Consider the following 20768-nt stretch of genomic DNA (forward strand, 5'->3'; position numbering starts at 1 on the left):
GAAGCACTGTTCACACTAGTGTAGGAGGGCATATGCACAGTTTGCACCGTATGTCCACATTTAGGCTAAGTTTCCACTTGTTTTTTTTTCTGGCAGTTTTTGGGATACTGTCACTGCAGTTTTCGAGCCAAAATCAGAAGTGGATCCATAAGGGAGAAGTGTCAGTCCTTCCTTTATATGTCCTATTCCTTTTGAATACATTTCTGGCTTTGGCTCAAAAACTGCAGAGGCAGATCTCCAAAAACTGCCAGAAAAAAACCAAGTGGAAACTTAGCGTTAGGGTGTTATTCAGTCCAAGTAAAGCCGCAATAAAATAGTCCAATAGTAGAATGAAATGACGGCACTCACCCAAAGTAGACTTTAGCGGTTCCCCTGCCTGCTTATACGCAGCTCCCCACTGCATTAGTGATATGCACAGAAGATTAATAGAGGAAGGATAAGTCTACTTTGGGTGAGTGCCGTCATTTCATTCTACTATTGGACTATTATATTAAAACATTCGTTCAATTTCTTGAGTTCAGTATAGACCAACACTTAACTAACAATTATCTTATCTACAATAACAGTTTAATCCATTAATCATTTTTTCTAGGATGTGCATGTTCCAGGTGGTGGAGTGCTGGGCTGTCAAAAACTGCACAATTTTGCTGAAAATTGTCTCATTTACAGTGTGGTTTTACAGCTAAAACTACTATGGCTAGACACAAACTGTAAGGAAATCCAGAAAGATATCTGCCCCCTGGGGCATAGTAAGAGAGTGCTGGGCCCCGTGCCCAGTGTCAGTATACTCAGCATTCCTCTAGCTTTATTTACACAGTGTGTGCTTTTGTGCGAAAATAATGGGTGTGGTTAAAATATAACTTATTATTAGTAGTAATAAAAAATTTGTATCAAATATATAAAAACCTCTCACACGACCATAAGGTTAGTGTAAGTGACCCCATTACAACATTCCATCTGATAAGGCTATGGTTGAATTAACGTGAAGGCTCTATTCAGGTTTCCATTCATCTGGTATTATATTTAGTAGCAGAAGGCGCAAAACATAATGGGGCCGGTGGATCCACTGCACGATGGACACCAATGGAGCTCAAACGTCCTTGTTGACACAAATGGGGTCTGTGGTGTACTGGGGTATTTTCTGTGCTCCCATAGATAATGCATGGAGTCATGTGCTATCTACCATTCGATGCAGCAGCGATAGTAGGGGGGCCCATTCTGGAGATCGCAGGAGGTTCTAGCAGTCGGACCCCCGCAATCAGACACTAATCCCCTATCCTGTGGATAGAAGATAAGTTGTTACGCACGTGATAACACCTCTAACTGGACAAAAAAACTAGTGCTAAGTACATCTTTTGTCCAGTTATGTGGATGGTATCGGCAATGGAGGCCCTGAACAGAGACTCCGACACAGATGTGAACTATGCCTGTTTTTTTTCCCTTTGTGTATATTGGAACAAAAACAAAAAAAGGGAGGAAAAAAAGCAAATTGGACATAATGTCACACTAAACTCCAAAAATGGGCTGGACAAATTTATTGGCACCCTTTCAAAATTGTGGAAAAATAAGATTGTTTCAAGCATGTGATGCTCCTTTAAAGGGGTTATCCAGGAAAAAAACTTTTTTTTTTATATCAACTGGCTCCAAAAAGTTAAACAGATTTGTAAATTACTTCTATTAAAAAAATCTTAATCCTTTCAGTACTTATGAGCTTCTGAAGTAGAGTTGTTCTTTTCTGTCTGATGACACGTGTCTGGGGAACCACCCAGTTTAGAAGCAAATCCCCATAGCAAACCTCTTCTAAACTGGGCAGTTCCCGAGACACGTGTCATCAGAGAGAACTTAAACAGAAAAGAACAACTCAACTTCAGAAGCTCATAAGTACTGAAAGGAATAAGATTTTTTAATAGAAGTAATTTACAAATCTGTTTAACTTTCTGGAGCCAGTTGATATATAAAAAAAAGTTTTTTTTCCTGGAATACCCCTTTAAAGCGCAACTGTCATGAGTTTTAACCCCCATAAACCAGCCCCAGCTTGACAAAGTTGTTAGAAATAACAGTTAAATCATACCTTTTGCTGCTTTCTAGCAGCTTAAATGATACTAAAAATGCTTTTAATGATAGTCAGCAACAGTCAGATAGGCGTGGCTATGCCCTCAGCCGCCACGCCTATCCCCTGTATGTCAGTGCTGGGGACGCTGTGTGATTGGTCCACAGGTCCCAGCACTGAGAGCCTTTATTACTGTACTGTACTGTAGAAGAACAAACGGCGCCCGTTCATCTATGCACTCCGGTGATGCGGGCAGCCAGCACTTACAGCAAGCACTAGCTCTCTTTCTGCTAGTACTTGCCCCTATAGCCCAGTGCGCGGTGTAATGCTGTAGTGGAATGATCTATTACATAGATGAGACCGGGCGGCCAGATCATTCCGCCCGCATTGAGCCGGATGAAGCCCCAGTGAAACACTGTGCCGCTCTTACCTGTGAACGCTCCAGCTGCTTGATACCCTTCTACCGTGTTTCTCCGGGTCTTATATTAATTTTAGACTCAAAAAACACACTAGGGCTTATTTTCAGGGTAGGGCTTATTTATTTATGGGGGGGGGGGGGGGCTGCAGGAGTGTGGAGGATGGGGGGCTGTGGGGGGATGGGGGGCTGTAGCAGTGTAGAGGATGAGGGGCTGTAGCAGTGTGGAGGATGCCGCACCCCCCCCCCATCTTCCACACTGCCACAGCCCCCCATCCTCCCACAGCCCTCCATCCTCCCACAGCCCCACATCCTCCCGCAGCCCTGCAGCCCCCCATCCTCGACACTCCTACAGCCCCTCCATCCTCCAAACTGCTACAGCCCCCTCTTCCCCCGTCGTCCCCCACACTCATACAGTGCCCCCCACCCCTCTGCCATAATAAACCAGCACTTCCCTACCTTCATAGCGTCCGCAACTGAAGCTGCAGCTCTCGGCGGCGGCGGGATCTCCTTCTACTGCTTACCGGTAGCAGCTGGGGCAGGGACACGTCCGTGACGTCGGGCGGGCATACGCGCAGACATTTTAAAGCGACAGCGTCCCTGTCCGCATCGCATTACTGGCGTCCGCGGTCCGCCAGTAGAGTACCCCTGGCCCTAGGTCTTATTTTCGGGGTAGGGCTTATATTGCAGCCCACCCCCGATAATCCAGCTAGGGCTTATTTTCAGGGTAGGGTGTATTTTCGGGGAAACAGGGTATATGTGCTCGTCACATTAAAGCCTTCCTGCAAGTATCTGTGAGTGCTGCTTCATTTCTCCACTGCTTCAATTATGAAAGTTATTTCTCCATAGATGGCATTAATAGTGTCGATGTGTACTAGGATAACACCATAATGTAATACTGAATTATAAGGGGTACCATAGGCAGAGAATATACTAGATGATTCTGAATGTTGACTATCCTGCTAATACTATGCATTAATTGTATGAACTGGATGAGACATTCATGACTCTGATATAATGTCAGAACATTATTAAAGTAATGCCGGTATGTTATGACACAGCCTGGTGACAGTATTGGAGCAAAAGAATGTTTTCTCCAATATTTCTAGAGGGATGTTCTTTGACTACCGAGTATAACCTCAATCTCTCCATGAAAGGCCTCAGCCACAGAACAACATTATGCATGCTTTTGTTCAGAGAACAGAGAAGATACCAGTGTCTGTATTGGTAAGTGACACATTAAAGAGGTACTCCACAGGCCATCGTTCCGAACATTTAGTACGGAATGCTGTGTGCGCATGCTGCTGGGGGTCAGCCACGCCCCCTCAATGCAAGTCTATGGGAGGGGGCGTCGCCCCCTCCCATAGACTTGCATTGAGGGGGTGTGGCTGACCCTCGCAGAGTGTGCACACAGCCAGTGGATTACCTCTTTAAGGTAAACAATGTGTAGCAGATTCTTTTTTTTTTTTTTTTAAGTATTTATTAAAATTTTTGCATATAAGGTTAACAAACATTGCCATCGGAGAAATAACACATACAAAAAGAACAGTACCTCCCGAAGGACCGATACTAATAAAATACCAATACTAATAAAACAGGGTAAACCAGAGGGTATCACAAGGTACACGGAGGCTACACCGAGGCCCCAAGAGGGAACCAACACGAACCAACAACCAAGCACACATCCACACATACATCCCGATACCCTCCCCCACACCACCCCAGCCCGGATATTGATCAAGCTGCAAATTCCCCTAACAAGCTACTGAAATAGTCCACCCGGCCTATTAGCGGACTCTGCTACCAACAACCAGGGGGTCCACACCATATCGAACTTCCTAGGGCATTGACGACTAACATAAAGGGCCTGATATAATGGGATATACTTGTTCACCAAGGCTATCCAACGAGATAGCGGAGGGGTGGACGTATCTTTCCAAATCATGACTACCACCTTATGTGCACAAAACAGTAGCAGATCCTTAAAGGGGTATTCCACTGGAAAACATTTTATTTTTTATCAACTGGTGCCAGAAAGTTAAGCAGATTTGTAAATTACTTCTATTAAAAAATCTTAATCCTTCCAGTACTTTTCAGCTGCTGTTATGATCCACAGGAAGTTCTTTTGTTTTTTGAATTTCCTTTCTGCCTGACCACAGTGACTCATTCCCAATAGAAAACCTATCCTGCTCTGGACAGTTCCCAAAATGGACAGAGGTGTCAGTAGAGAGCACTGTGGTCAGGCAGAAAAGAAATGAAAAAGAAAAGAACTTCCTGTGGATCATAACAGCAGCTAATAAGTACTGGAAGGATTAAGATTTTTTTAATAGAAGTAATTTACAAATGTGTTTAACTTTCTGGCACCAGTTGATAAAGGGGTACTCCACTGGAAAAAAAAAATGTAAGTGTTTGTAAGCGTCAGAGCCTGGAAGTAGATCCTGCAATGCCAACACTATCTCTAGAGAGCTGCTGCTATATGAAGAGATGTGTCATGTGGTAATGTGGCGGTAGTCCCCTGCCTCCCCAACTCAATAGCCGCTTTGCTTGGAACTGTATGTCCTGCTACCCCTCCAGACCCAGACTTAGTGATTGTGGTCAGTCTACCACTTTATCTCACAATCCTCTTGTCCTGAACCTCCAGGAACATTTGAATACATACATGTGACTGATATTCATAGCTGTTCTTCTGAGGTACTGGACAACTTTGCACAGAATTTGTTTCCTACCATTCAGCTGCTAAGAGGGTTCCATCAAATGGACTTTCTGCTCACTCAGTGTTAGAGATAGCAGCAAGGAAAGGGAGAAGGTTACAAACCCGATCGATTTCTCCTGCTCCAGCCACAAGCACTGTGTGTCCTTCCTGGATAAATCCCCTTTTTTCCTGTAAAAGAACTATAAGTCTCTTTAAAGGGGTACTCTGCCTCTAGACATCTTATTCCCTATCCAAAGGATAGAGGATAAGATGTCTGATCGCGGGTGTCCGGCCGCTGGGCCCCCCTGCGATCTCTGGCCCAGCACCCCAGCTTTCTGAACATTTATGTTCAGAGTGCCAATTTCGGGCGTTTGTGGTCGTGACATCACGTCCCCTTAATCCGTTCCCGACATGAACTGAGGGGGCATGACATCTGAACATAAATGTTCAGAATGCTGGGGTTTCAGGCCTGAGATCGCAGGATCAGACATCTTATCCCCTATATTTTGGATAGGGGATAAGATGTCTAAGGGTGGAGTATTTGTTTAAGTTACTGTATTTCTCTAAATGTAGCAATCTGCCATGGGTGGAATGTGAGCAGGTGGTATGGCTAGGATGACTGAGCCTTTTGGTCCACTACATCCATGTCACATTATGGTCATGGACTCATGGGTGTCTGCAAATTTCACCCTTGCTCTCTTGGCTGGTACTATTGATGAAGGGGTGGCACAGATGTGGTAATGATTGAGAATTGGGGTACTCTTAAAGGTGTAAGTGTATATTACCCAGAGACAAGGAGAAGGTGCACCAGGTTTTTACTGCGAGGCTTTAGAGAACTTCCAATACAATGTTCATCAAACTCATGTTTCTGGTGAAAAAAGGAAAAGTTACCCATGGTATAGAGAGGTATCTGATGCTTGAGAGTGTGTCACTAGTCCCTGAGCGTTTTTGTCCTGAGGTGGGGTGGAATGTCCCTGGTTGGCTCACAGGGGTTTGTTCTTAGGAAATACAAGAAAGTCCTCACTTATGCTAAAGGGGTCCTATGTTGTAGATTACAAGGAGTATCTTGGCAACTACAAGACCATAGGCCTGGAAGAAATCTCCAAATGGGACCTAAAATATTGGATATGGAGCACTTGTTCTTTCCCGTTTAGAGACAAAGTTGAGATGTTAAAATGCCTTCCTCAAGTGTTGGTCTAGGGTTCAAAGTTCAGGGCATTCTCCAGTGCTACACATAAGCCATAGACCTCAAGCAGTCCTGTGTTACATTCGGTTTGACTAGGCCCGATCCCCAAAGGGAAAGCAGATAGCATAACATCCTCTCTGTCTCAACGCAACTCATACTACACTCTCTCAACTAATTTTAGCTGTACTAGGTATAAATTGTGGCTGATAATCCTATCTCTTTACATGAAATGTAGGATATAAACATTTTAGTAAAGCATCTACAGACGGCAGCGTTGCCTGTATGGTGTGTCTGTGTATGTGTAATTCTTTCTGTCTGATACACTGGTACAATTATCAGTAAGTGGATAACAGTACAAAAAGCATTAGTTCTGCATTTAAACATGTAAAATATACAGTGGACAGAAACCATCTGATATTTCTGCTCCTTTCCTCCCCTTGTTGACAGCTCATTGCCTAGGTTACAGACCATGAGAGATGACTCAAAGCCTGTGTAGAGTACGAGTGGTGTGTGTGTGTGTGTGTGTGTGTGTGTGTGTATATATATATATATATATATATATATATTATGTATACACAAACTATCTTCCTGAGTGGTGTGGTGGTCTGTAACCTAGGCAAAGAGTTGTCAACAGGGGTATAAAAAGAAGACTAGATATCAGGAGATGGAGGCTATTTTGCTAAATAAATGTATTTGAAAAATATTGCATGCACTTGAAAATAACTACCGTATTTTTCGCCCTATAGGACACACCGCGTATAAGACGCACCCAATTTATAGGTGCAAAATCTAAAAAAATAAAGATTTTGAACCCAATAGTGGTCTTCAACCTGCGTACCTCCAGATGTTGCAAAACTACAACTCCCAGCATGCCCGGACAGCCGTTGGCTGTCCGGGCATGCTGGGAGTTGTAGTTTTGCAACATCTGGAGGTCCGCAGATTGAAGACCACTGCATAGGAGGTAATACTCACGTGTCCCCGCTGCTCCGGACCCGTCACCGCTGCCCTGGATGTTACTCCATTGCTGTCGCCGTGTCCCCGTCGCTCTGGAACATCTCTGCTGCCGGCCGGGTGTCCTCGCTCTCCGTCGCCGCCATCATGTGACGACGACGTGATGACGAGGAAGGAGAGCGCCGGCCATACAGGGGATCCGTGAACGGAGAAGACAGCGAGGAGGCAGGTAAGGTCCCTCCCGGTGTCCTGTAAGCACTAACCCGGCTATTCAGTCGGGCTGTTCGGGACCGCTGCGGTGAAATCGCGGCGGTCCCGAACAGCCCGACTGAACAGCCGGGTTAGTATCACTTTCCCTTCAGACGCGGCGGTCAGCTTTGATCGCCGCGTCTGAAGGGTTAATACAGGGCATCACCGCGATCGGTGATGTCCTGTATTAGCCGCGGGTCCCGGTGTATTTGCCGTATAAGACGCACCGACTTTTTCCCCCCAGTTTTGGGGAAGAAAAAGTGCGTCTTATACGGCGAAAAATACGGTATGTTAGTTGAGAAGGAAATACCCCTTTAAAGAGTCCCTCAGGAATGCCCTGTTGCATTAGCCCTAGGACTGATGTATTTTGGGTTGTTGACTGAATGTAAAAGACCAATATTCCCCTAGTCCAGTTTCATGTTGTCCTTACAGAACTATAATTGAATACAATGTTCACCGCAATGTCCCTGTAGTGGTAGCAATTGATGGGTTATAAAAAATCTGTAAACTAGAAGACATCGCTGGCAATTACTAGACATTCCAAGGACAAAAATATTAGCAGTATCGCCAATTATTATTGGTAGATGAGTTGCTGGGCTCAGTCCTATGGATTAAATTATTGCTCAGCAATTTGCTTTCAGTGCTCCCGGTCAGCCACCCAGCAGCTTGATAAATATCACCTATATATTGTTTGTGCTCAGGATTTTATATCAGCTGCCGGCTTAATGTGCCACTAAATCATACAAGACATTTATTTTCCTTGTAGGAGGGAAGAGTCTTCAGGAAACAGTATTGATCTTCCATGTGTAGCCAGTCTCTAGGTTTAACCCTGTTTATTTTCTATATAATCCTTACAGTGTACACAGTTTGAAATTTCTATTAGGCTGCATTCACACTTCGTTTTTACATTACGGGTGCCAGATCCAGCTGGGGGAGGGGCAAATCGGGCTCTCCCGTACCCCTGCCGGACCAGCGCTGAAATCCATTTACTTTATCGAGCTGACCGGAGTCAAACGGTGACTCCGGTCGGCTCCTTTTTGACCCGTATCCGGTTTTGTGACCGGACCTAAAACCGTAGTATACTACGGTTTTAGGTCCGGTCAGGAAACCGCATACGAGTCAAAAATGAGCTGACCGGAGTCACCGTTTGACTCCAGTCAGCTGATTAAAGTAAATGGATTTCAGCGCTGGTCCGGCTGGGGTACGGGAGAGCCCTGTTTGCCCTTCCCCCAGCCTGCTCCGCCACCCGTAATGTAAAAACGAAGTGTGAATGCAGACATAGGAGAATAGGGGACCCTTGTTATTACTATACAGGCACAGAAGAATCACGGAAGGCACCACTGTTAATTAACGTTCCATACAATAGAGTGTGCAAAAATATATATAATGCCCGCTCAGAATTAATTAGAAATCGAACGGAGGTGCATCCTACCAAAAGTCCAGCTACCAAAAGTCCGGCTACCAAAACAAGAGACCAAAAAAAAAAAAAATAATAATAATTATATGAGGACTCCATTAAAAATGCCCACCGGCCGGTGAAAAGTAAAAAGACCTCAGCCGAGGCTGAGGACGGATATGGAAACAGTCTGTTTCACGGGATTCCTGCTTCATCTGGCCTCCTGGAGGCCAGATGAAGTGGGAAATCCCGTGAAACAGGCTATTGCCATATCCGTCCTTAGCCTCGGCTGAGGTCTTTTCACTTTTCACCGGCCGGCGGGCATTTTTAATGGTCTATTAAAAGCTACGTTTTATACGGGTGAGTGCTCCTATAATTTTCTTTTTTGGTCTTTTGTCTTGTTATTACTATATTGTGGTAAAATGGGATTTTATGTTAGCTAATTATTTGCAGCCTGCATTGTTTCATCTTAAACTGCTGTCAGACCAGAAGTTCCTGACATGTCATACTAGTTGCTTTATGTGGAAACTATATAGGACACAAAGGATTCCATAACCAAATAGTTACCAAAGCTAAAGTTACACTTTGTCTGAGTAGAATGGTGTTTGATTCCCGGAGAGAGGTCAGTGATCTGTCCTTGGTGCTGATGGCAGTGTCTCCCTGAACACAATGCTGTACAAGATGTTCCGAGTGAGTTTTAGTTGTGTACAAGGCGTGTTCCAAACATAAGAGGGTTCAGAAAATTTATTATGCATAGTGTTTTATATCACTAATAAATAATGCATTCTCTCTTTCTCTCCCTCTCTATTTACCGTAAGAGAGTGACTGTAATGATGGTTGGAGATCACCATATTTCCACAAGGTATCTGCAATATGTGGACACTAGGTTTCAGGAAGGGCATATCCCATCCAGACAAAGCTTTGAGAGGTATGGGAAATCCAGAAATAGTTGAATCCCTGGAAAAATTTAGCCTGCTAGGGATTCCTAGTAAATTTCATCTTTGGACCTGTATTTCTTCAGAATGAATGGCAGGATTGGTGGGCCTTTCATTCCACTTTCTGGGCCACTCCTGGTTTTTAGACAAGTCTAGAGCAGCACAGGTGCTGAAACAACTCCTCACTGGGCAATAACAATGGCTTAGAGTCAATCTGCCTAAAGAAGCTGTGAGGAACTTGACTGGAGGTCCTGACATTTGTCATCTGTGGAAGGTAACACATTTAATGTGGTACCCCGACTTTAGACATCTTATCCCCTATCCAAAGGATAGGGGATAAGATGTCTGATCGTGGGGGTTCCACCGCTGTGGACTCCAGCAATCTCGGCTGCGGCACCCCAGATATCCGATGCACGGAGCGAAGCCGGATTATTGGTGATGCTGGGGGGGAAACTCGTGACATCATGGTCATGCCCCGTCCGTAATGTCACGGCCACACCCCCTCAATGCAAGCCTATGGGAGGTGGTGTGACGGCCGTCACACCCCCTCCCATAGGCTTGCATTGAGGGGGTGTGGCCGTGACATCACGAGCCTCCAGCGCTGCACCCGACGCTCTAAACGAACGCCAGGTGCAGCAGGGAGATTGCGGAGGTCCCCAGCGGTGGGACGCCCGAGATCAGACATCTTATCCTTTATCCTTTGGATAGGGGATAAGATGTATAGGGGCGGAGTACCCCTTTAAATTATTATTATTATTATTTTTTTTTTTTGGGGTGGTGCGTCATAGGCCACCTGGAAAGTTAGGACAAGTAAAAGCTGGACAAGCAGATCTTGTTTTGTTTTATGCCAATGAGAATACGGCTGTATTTTGTGTTTGACATTTTATGAGCAGGAGAAGCCCTGCATTTGAACTGTGTTACTGTCTAAGATTGCTGTTTACTGCCGTTTGCCCATCTCTACAGAGCTAAGTTTTCCGACACTACCTGGTGTTAGGGGGAGGTAAAACCAGGCAATTTCACATTTCCAAAGGGGCCCGCCAAGAAACCAGGCCTTAAACTTTTGGCCAATACCATGGAGACGAAGTACTTAAAACTCTGATTGGAAAGAGAAAAAAGGGTGGATCCAGCTCCCGTTGAAGAAAAATCAAGTAAAACTTAATGTTTAATGAATCATGTTAAAAATTGGTAGCCATGTGAGTGGCGAGTGACATGTCACTTAAAAACAAGTGGAACGCGGACGCGTTTCGAGCTTGAGCTCTTAGTCATGACTTTGTTCCATGCTTCCAGATCCAATGACGTGGTGTCCGTTCCATAAGAAGATTGTGGTGAGCTGGTCATACTTTTATATACAGCAGAGCAAGAAGCAATAGGCTCCCTGCTTGGTTATTCTATTCTCTAGGCCTCAGGCAGGTGGCACGATGATGTCATTCCAGTGTGCCATCACCGTGGGATCAGGGTTAGGTGATTACACATTTTATTATCTTATTAAAGGGCACAATTACCTATAGGGGGCACTATTACTTATGATGGGGCATTATTACCTACAGGCTTATAGGCTTTAAACTATAAGGGACACTATTAGCTGATAGCAGACAGTATTACTTTTAAAGGGCACCGTTACTTCATTTTTACTATGTGGTGGGAAAAATGATTGTATTACTGTGTTGGGGAAGAAAAGAGGATTTATTTCTTTTAAAGCCCTGCAAAGGGGGCATTATTACATTGTGGGGGACACAACATCAATCAGAGATAGCATCTCCTAAAGGTCACTGGCTATAAGTGGCCTGTGGAATACTAGTACCCTCTACTATATGGTCACTGTATGGTGGTACTATCAGTCTTTGTGTAGTGATTTTATTCAGTAACAGTATAGTGGTATTATTCTGTCATGGTAATATAGTGCTAATAGTCTTTGCAAAGTGCAATTTGGGATGAATATTTTATATATGTATGCATGTATTCATTTATTTTTAGTGTTGCTCGCGAATATTCGCAATACGAATTTTATTCGCGAATATCGCATATTCGCGAATTCGCGAATATTCGCGAATATAGCAATATATATTCGTAATTACGAATAATCGTTATTTTTTATTTTTTTTTTTCACAGTACACATCACAGTGATCATCCCTCTCTGCTTCCAGCTTGTGTGGTGTAAAGAAGGCTCTAATACTACTGTGTGAGACTGGCGCGCGACTTTTCGCATATGCGAAAATTTGCATATGCTAATTTTCGCATATGTTAATTTTTGCATATGCGAAAATAAAACTAGAATATGCGAATATTCGCGAATATATGACGAATATTCGTTCATATATTCGCGAATTCGAATATGGCCTATGCCGCTCAACACTATTTATTTTATTAATTCTATTGAATTGTACAGTGTTGACCTATTCACTAATGCTGTACAGAGATAATCACGTTGGCCCCTGTCTCTTTTGAGGCTTACAATGTAACCTTAGTATGAAACTCACGTAAACATGCAGATGTATTTTTTGGCAAAATATTATTTTCCCATGCAATTCTCCTAGTACAGTGGGTTTAAATTGCATATTGCTAATATTTCATACTGTTAAAGGAATTCTTTGACAACTATATAATGTATATAAATTATGTTTGTGTGTGGGTGCAGGAATGGGGATATATGTCTTGGGGACTGTGCCCCTGATCTTTTACGACCCTGGCTCTGGAGGCACTATAGACCAGTGCTGTAGCTCTTTGCACACAACTTTCTGAATTCAGTGTGACGGTATTATCAGTACAATATTTCAGCATTTAGGGAAATATTTCAGCATTAAAGGGGTGCTCCGTTGCTCAGTGTTTGGAACAATCTATTCGGAACGCTGGAGTCGGCGCCGGGAGCTTGTGGCATCATAGCCCTGCCCCTCATGATGTCATGCCCCTCCCCCTCAATGCAAGTCTATGGGAGGGGGCGTGACATCTGTCACGCCCCCTCCCATAGACTTGCATTGAGGGGGGGGGGTGTGACATCATGAGGAAGCAGGGCTATGACATCATGAGCTCCCGGCGCCGGCTCCAGCGTTCCGAACTGTTTGTTCCAAACACTGAGTAGTGGAATACCCCTTTAAGGGTCATGCTTTATTTTGCTCATGGCCATACCTTTTCTAAAATCTATCTATCTATCTATCCATCCATCATAATTGAATAATCTCCAATGGTAAAGACTGATGGCTATAGATTGTTCGCTGCTACATTACAGAAATGTGCAGTTATTTAAATTAGAAAATGTCATACCCATTCATAAGAAAGGTAGCAGGAAGTAATTGGGCAACTAGCGGCCTGTAAGCCTGACATCAATAGTGGGGAAAATAATGGAAATAACACTATAGGATAGGACTGTGGAACATCTAAAAGCACATGGATTCCAAGATGCGAAGCAACATGGGTTTACTTTAGGAAGATCATGTTAAACAAATCTTATTGATTTTTTTGATTGGGTGACTAAAATAATAGATGGCGGAGGGGCAGTAGACATCGCATATCTAGATTTCAGTAAAGCTTCTGACACTGCCATATATAGAAGACTTATCAATAAACTGCAGTCTTTGAGCTTGAACTTCCATATGGTTGAATGGATTAGGCATCAGCATGGATTGCTGATGACACAAAGATTGGTAACAGGGCGGATGTTCCTGGAGGGATAACCCAAATAGCAAATGACCTGGGTGTAAAAGCACAAGGGCAGAATATAGAATATTTGATACAGTCCTAACCTTAGTATCTAAAGAAAGGGATTTAGGGGGTCATTATTTTAGAAGACTTGAACGTAGGCAGATAATGTCATAGAGCAGCAGGAAATGCTAGCAGAATGCTTGGATGTATAGGGAGAGGTATTAGCAGTAGAAAGAGAGAAGTGCTCATGCTGCTTTACAGAGCACTGGTGAGACCTCACTTGGAGTATTGTGCGCAGTACTGGAGGCTGTATCTCCAGAAGGATATAAATACTCTAGAGAGAGTTCAGAGAAGAGCTACTAGTATATGGATTGCAGGAAAAATATTACCAGGAAAGCTTAAAGAACCTTAACATATACAGCTTGGAAGAAAAACGAGACAGAGGGGATATGATAGAAACTTTTAAATAAACCAGGGTAAAGGAAGAGAGGATATTAAACTACCACAAGAAGACATAGTTTTATATTAGAGGAACAAAAGTTATTGCGGTAATATGAGGAAGTATAACTTTACTGAGAGAGTAGTGGATGCATGGAATAGCCTTCTTGCATTTAAGATAGGGCCAGGGACTATTAATAGTATTCAAAATATTGGGCAGACTAGATGGGTCAAATTGTTCTTATCTGCCGGCACATTCTATGTCTCTAGGTTTCAGTTAGATAATGTCCCCTTTACTCCATTCTGATCTCTCTGTAGTTGGAGGGAGAAGTGGTGGTGATTCTAAGATGTGGATTCAATGCTGCTGCTTGATATAGAAATAGTTAACTTAGTAATTGGTGGATGAGTTAGCTCTTAGAAGAAGTTGATAGACTGTAGTATAGGTGTGCGTATAAATCTAAAAATGTTATTATTACAGATAGAGATGGGCGAATTGAAGCTGACGAAGTCAAATTTTTTCCGAATTTCATGAGGAATTATATTTGAATGAATCAGAATTTATTCACCTCAAGTCCGCTTTTGTTCTGGTTAAAGAGAGAGAGCAGACACTGTGGTCACTAATCAGCATTACTGACAAAACATCAGCTCAGGGGAAATCCATTGACCTCAAGCTCGTAGGCAGGCAGGGAGAGTTTAGAAGTCGATTCATAGTCTGCCAATTGAGATCATCATAGGAAGCATTCCCCATTCAAAGACTGCAAGCAACCATTGTGACGCCATATGGTCTCCTGACCTTGCTGCCACATCCAGACTCATTGTGCCGGCAGTGATTCTAATAGCGATGCCTGTAATCTGCATGTCATACTGAATAACAGTATTATTTCACTACCCCAACATACTCCCTGTGCCTCTTACGGCAAGTCAAAGTGTTCTACACCCCTATTGAGGCTCTCTGTAGCACGGAAATAGTATTTTTTTTATAGAAATTTTCCGCAAATATATTTGGATCAAACCAAATTTTTTTCAGAAACTTCGGCAAATCGGATGAATCAAATTTGTGAAAAATTCGCCCATCTCTAATTACAGACTGTGAGAAGGTCAAGGACATTGTGGTTGATGGGCGGTATATGTCACCAAGGCTCCTGGCCTTGGTGAAATAAGAGCCGATAATTATCCAGTGTCTGTGCTGCAATGCAGACTGACAATGTTGCTATAGCATGGCTGGAAGGCCAATCCGGGACGGCTCTTACTGGGAATGGTCAAGTGTAGGGTGGAGGCCATTCCCCACAATCCAGGACGACTTTTGTTGGCCTTTAAGGCAGCCTGATTCACCAGCTGAGGGTGATTTTGCTAGGTGAAGCTCACACTGCCAGAGAGAGTTGAGTATTGAGTTCTTCCCTGAGAGTTTGGAAGCTGGTCAGCAGACTACATGGAGGCCTTGAAAAGAATTGCTTGATGCCGCATGGCATGGACTCAGATGAAAACAAACACCTAAGGAACGCAGGTGGACTTTTTGTTACTTGCTCCTTTGTTCTGCATTTTAGACTGTTTGCTGTGTGCCAAGTGTGAATAAAAAAACTGAACTTTGATTTGAAAAGTCCTGTTTCCGTGCCTCTATACTGCAATCGCACCTGTCTGCAAGAGCGAGTCAAACCAATCATTGAAATGATTTTGCCACTCTTATGAAGGTTGACAAAGGCTTATGGTAGTCTAAAGCCTGCCTATTGCGGTAGAATTGGTCGACCATCCAATGTGTATGCTGGCCCCCTGGTGTTAGAAACTCCACCCTTCCATTTATTGGGAACACATGCCAATTCACCGTAGCTGATGATAAGTATAGGCCAATCCAGAAAAATAGCTTTTGGCCAGCTTAAGATACTGACATTTCTTATCACTTTAGAAGAATATATACCATGTACATAAACATATTTAAAGAAGTCAAAGTAGACACTTGGGGACATAGAACAAACCCTTTTGCCCTAATCCCTCCTACCATTTTATTATCTGACTAACCTGCATGCATAGTCATACTCAGGTGTCAAGTCATGGGAAAAAAAAAGTGTGGGCACTCACCCAAGATTTCCACTTAAAGGGGTACTAGACATCTTATACCCGATCCACAGGATAGGGGATAAGGTGTCTGATCTTGGGGGTCCTGCCGCTGGGGAATCCCACTTTCTCCCTGCTGCACCCGGTGTTCATTTAGAGCCTTGGGTGCAGCGCCGGAGGCTCGTGACGTCACGGCCCCTCAATGCAAGTTTATGGGAGGGGGGAGTGACATCAATAGAATTGCATTGAGGGGGCATTACTGTGACGTCACGAACCTCTTCCCCGCATCACCAGTCATCCGGCATGGAGCGAAGCTCGCTCTGTACACCGGATCTCTGGGGTGTCACAGCCGAGATCGTGGGGGTCCCCAGGACTCCCACGATCAGACATCTTATCCCCTATACTTTGGATAGATGTCCTTTAAGGGCTGGTCCTGCAGGACTCTTGCTAATGGGAAAATGGTTCCTGCTGTGGAAAAACTGAAGGAACTCTGTTCCCATGAGCAGTGGCATACCGGGGGGGGGGGGGGGGGTAGCGGACCACCCCGGGTGCCACTCTCAAGGGGGTGCCAGGGGTGGACTGACCCGCCACTGCTGAGGTCCGTGACACTCATCCCAGATCCCCATCAGTAAGCGCTACATTCTCCTGTATGCGCGATACACGCACATACAGGAGAAGGCGTTCCCTCTGTGTGAGCCGCATCTGCAGCTACACAGAGGAGACGTGACCTCCGCCCCCACGCAGCACGCAGTACAGGCGCCGGTGACGTCACTCATCCGGCGCTTGTACTGTGGAGGGGTGAAGACGCGGGCCCTGCAGCTGAGGAGATCGCTGCGTGGGACATCAGGTGAGCATCCTTTTTTTTTTTTGCTCTGCATATACTTACAGGGAAGCGGGGGGGGGGGGGGGTGCTCTGCATTTACCTATAGGGAAGGGGGGGAGAGGGGGTGTGCTCTGCATTTACCTAAAGGGAAGGGGGAGAGGGGGTGGTGCTCTGCATTTACCTATAGGGAAGGGGGGAGAGGGGGGGTGCTCTGCATTTACCTATAGGGAAGGGGGGAGGGGGGTGCTCTGCATTTACCTATAGGGAAGGGGGGAGAGGGGGGGTGCTCTGCATTTACCTATAGGGAAGGGGGGGAGAGGGGGGAAGTTGCTCTGCATTTTCCTATAGGGAAGGGGGGAGAGGGGGGGGGGTGCTCTGAATTTCCCTATAGGGAAGGGGGGGAGAGGGAGGGGGGGTGCTCTACATTTACCTATAGGGAAGGGGGGGAGGGGGTGCCCTGCATTTACCTATAGGGAAGAGGGGGGAGAGGGGGGGTGCTCTGCATTTACCTATAGGGAAGGGGGGGAGGGGGTGCTCTGTATTTACCTATAGGGAAGGGGGGAGAGGGGGTGCTCTGCATTTACCTATAGGGAAGGGGGGGAGAGGGGGGTGTGCTCTGCATTTACCTAAAGGGAAGGGGGAGAGGGGGTGGTGCTCTGCATTTACCTATAGGGAAGGGGGGAGAGGGGGGGGTGCTCTGCATTTACCTATAGGGAAGGGGGGAGGGGGGTGCTCTGCATTTACCTATAGGGAAGGGGGGAGAGGGGGGGTGCTCTGCATTTACCTATAGGGAAGGGGGGGGAGAGGGGGGAAGTTGCTCTGCATTTTCCTATAGGGAAGGGGGGAGAGGGGGGGGTGCTCTGAATTTCCCTATAGGGAAGGGGGGGGAGAGGGAGGGGGGGTGCTCTACATTTACCTATAGGGAAGGGGGGGAGGGGGTGCCCTGCATTTACCTATAGGGAAGAGGGGGGGTGCTCTGCATTTACCTATAGGGAAGGGGGGGAGGGGGGTGCTCTGTATTTACCTATAGGGAAGGGGGGAGAGGGGGTGCTCTGCATTTACCTATAGGGAAGGGGGGGAGGGAGGGGGGGTGCTCTGCATTTACCTATAGGGAAGGGGGGAAGAGGGGGTGCTCTGCATTTACCTATAGGGAAGGGGGGGAGAGGGGGGTGCTCTGCATTTACCTATAGGGAAGGGGGGGAGAGGGGGTGTGTGCTCTGCATTTACCTATAGGGAAGGGGGGGAGAGGGGGGTGCTCTGCATTTACTTATAGGGAAGGGGGGGAGGGGGGTGCTCTGCATTTTCCTATAGGGAAGGGGGGGAGAGGGGGGGTGCTCTGCATTTACCTATAGGGAAGGGGGAGAGGGAGGGGGGGGTGCTCTGCATTTACCTATAGGGAAGGGGGGGAGGGGGGGTGCTCTGCATTTACCTATAGGGAAGGGGAGGAGAGGGGGGGTGCTCTACATTTACCTATAGGGAAGGGGGGGGAGAGGGGGTGTGTGCTCTGCATTTACCTATAGGGAAGGGGGGGGAGAGGGGAGGTGCTCTGCATTTACCTATAGGGAAGGGGGGGAGAGGGGGGGAGCTCTGCATTTACCTATAGGGAAGGGGGGAGAGGGGGGGGGGTGCTCTGCATTTACCTATAGGGAAGGGGGGGAGAGGGAGGGGGGTGCTCTGCATTTACCTATAGGGGAGAGGGGGGGTGCTCTGCATTTACCTATAGGGGAGAGGGGGGGGGGTGCTCTGCATTTACCTATAGGGAAGGGGGGAGGGGGTGCTCTGCATATACCTAGGGCTGGGTGGTATGACCATATATGCGTATCACGGTATTTTTTTAACTTACGGCGGTTCCACGGTATATAACGGTATTATCCCCCGCCCCTATCATGTGACCCGAGCGCGATGTTCGGCTTCCCCCCCCCCCCCCCCCCCCCCCCAAAAATCATGTGACATAGTGGTTTTATACAGTATGGCGGTATTCTCCAGTTATTGTGTGGTGGTATATATTTACTCCTTGTATACCAGTATTATTGGACATAGAAATTTACCTACGTTAAAGTGTTTCCTACATATATAAATTTTAGTTTATTGTGTGTGTGATTTGGGTGGAATAGGAGCGTGGCAGAAGATTGACGAGCTGCAGAGCCTAGCAGGGGCCCTTGCCTTTTTTTTGGTCCCAAGTGTTGTCAGTCTGCTCCTGGGGGGAGGGGAGGGAGGGGGTGCATGTGTGTGTGTGTGTGGGGGGGGGGGGGGGGTGCCAAACAAAGGGTCCACCCTGGGTGCCAAATGCTCTAGGTACGCCCCTGCCCATGAGTCCCTGTGGGACTTGAGCCCTGGTCATACTCCCTGGACATCACTGTCTATTTGTTTGTTTATCCTCAGTTGTGCCATCAATCTGAAAACGGGTGCAAGGGGTATAATTAGGCCTTATATTTATATCTTTAACATTATTTTAGCATGTGTCTTTATTACTTGTTCAGGAATGAAATCCATGACATGAAAGTGAATGTAATTGTTTAATCCGGGCACCGTCTGCCTCTTGTATTCCTAAATCATTTTTCTTGTTGTTGACTTGTTACACAATGCGGTCCTTCATCTAAATAACATGTATTGATGTGCTCCTGGGGGAGTGAGAGAGTTCTCACAGAGTATTATTACTGCTGGCTCACAGCCCTTCCTATCACCTCTAGTTACACAAGGGGAGGACAGAAACACACACAGGCTGGGAAGTGTCTTGTTCGGCACAAGCTGCCACAGATCCTCTGATTAAACTTCACTGGATTCTCTCCCAACGCTCGGCTAGTTAACTGGAGCAGGTGCCTCACCGCCACTTGTGCGAAAAGACATTGGAAAGTCTATAATTAAGGAGGCGCAGAACTCACCGCCATACAACTAACTGTCTGCCATGGTTTTGTCTTAGACTTGAAATCCACATAATGGCCCTGAAACTTCTATTACCCGAGTGTTCTTGTAAATTTCGGATAAAATGTATAGACTGAATAAGCACATCTAAGACAAGAATAGGCAGCAATTTCAAGGACAGTATATTGAATTTCAATGTTAATATAATCATACATTCCAGTTTATAATTATCTCATAGATATATATCTTTTATTTATCTTTAGAAGGATATATTAAAGGAGTAGTCCAGTGGTGAACCCAGTGGTGAACAACTTATCCCCTATCCTAAGGATAGGGGATAAGTTGCAGATCGCGGGGGGTCCGACCGCTGGGGCCCCCCCACGATCTCCTGTACGGAGCCCCGACAGCCCGCGGGAAGGGGGCGTGTTGACCTCCACAGGAAGCTCCGACACGCCCCCTTCGGCAATCTCCGGCTCTGCCATAGAGATGTATTGAGGGGGCGTGTCGGCCACCGCTTCGTACGGAAGTCGACACCCGCTATCTGGCTGGAGAGCCTGGCCCCCGTACAGAGAGATCGCAGGGGGCTCCAGTGGTCGGACCCCCGCAATCTCAAACTTATCCCCTATCCTTAGGATAGGGGATAAGTTTTTCACCACTGGACTACTCCTTTAAGGTTATTCTTATAGCACAAACAAGCAGTAATGTACAAACGTCATGCCCATCCATGCTGCTCCAGAGGATTTTAAAGAGAGTATCCAGTCATGAGGTCACAAATGATATGTAATTCTGTAACTATAGGTGGAGATTACCTGCTGTTTATTTTTCTCAATGCCTGTGGCTTGGCAGCTTATTTCTTAAAATCCATAAGGGCAAAACTGTGGTCTGTGACTATAGATCAGCTATCAATGTTTATGGGGAGTTTGCAGTAGTCTGACACACACCTCCTGTCTGATCATTGGTTCTGGCTGCAGCTTCCTTACAGCTCTGATGTGTATAAACACAAGACTATCATAGGTTCCCCAGGAAATCAGGGCAAGTGCTATAAAGAGAGGCTTAGCTTGTAGCTTCTGGACCCTGATGCAAAA

The 20768-nt window shown here is 45.8% G+C and overlaps 1 protein-coding gene across 6 annotated transcripts in view; it reads right to left on the reverse strand.

Annotated features, from left to right (window-relative positions):
* The window catches only part of KCNH3 (potassium voltage-gated channel subfamily H member 3), a 96101-nt gene that overhangs the window by 56943 nt on the left and 18390 nt on the right, over window positions 1–20768 (reverse strand). The window lies entirely within an intron of this gene.

This window comes from Hyla sarda, chromosome 2 (assembly GCF_029499605.1).
Source record: "Hyla sarda isolate aHylSar1 chromosome 2, aHylSar1.hap1, whole genome shotgun sequence".
NCBI classification, from domain to species: Eukaryota; Metazoa; Chordata; class Amphibia; order Anura; family Hylidae; genus Hyla; species Hyla sarda.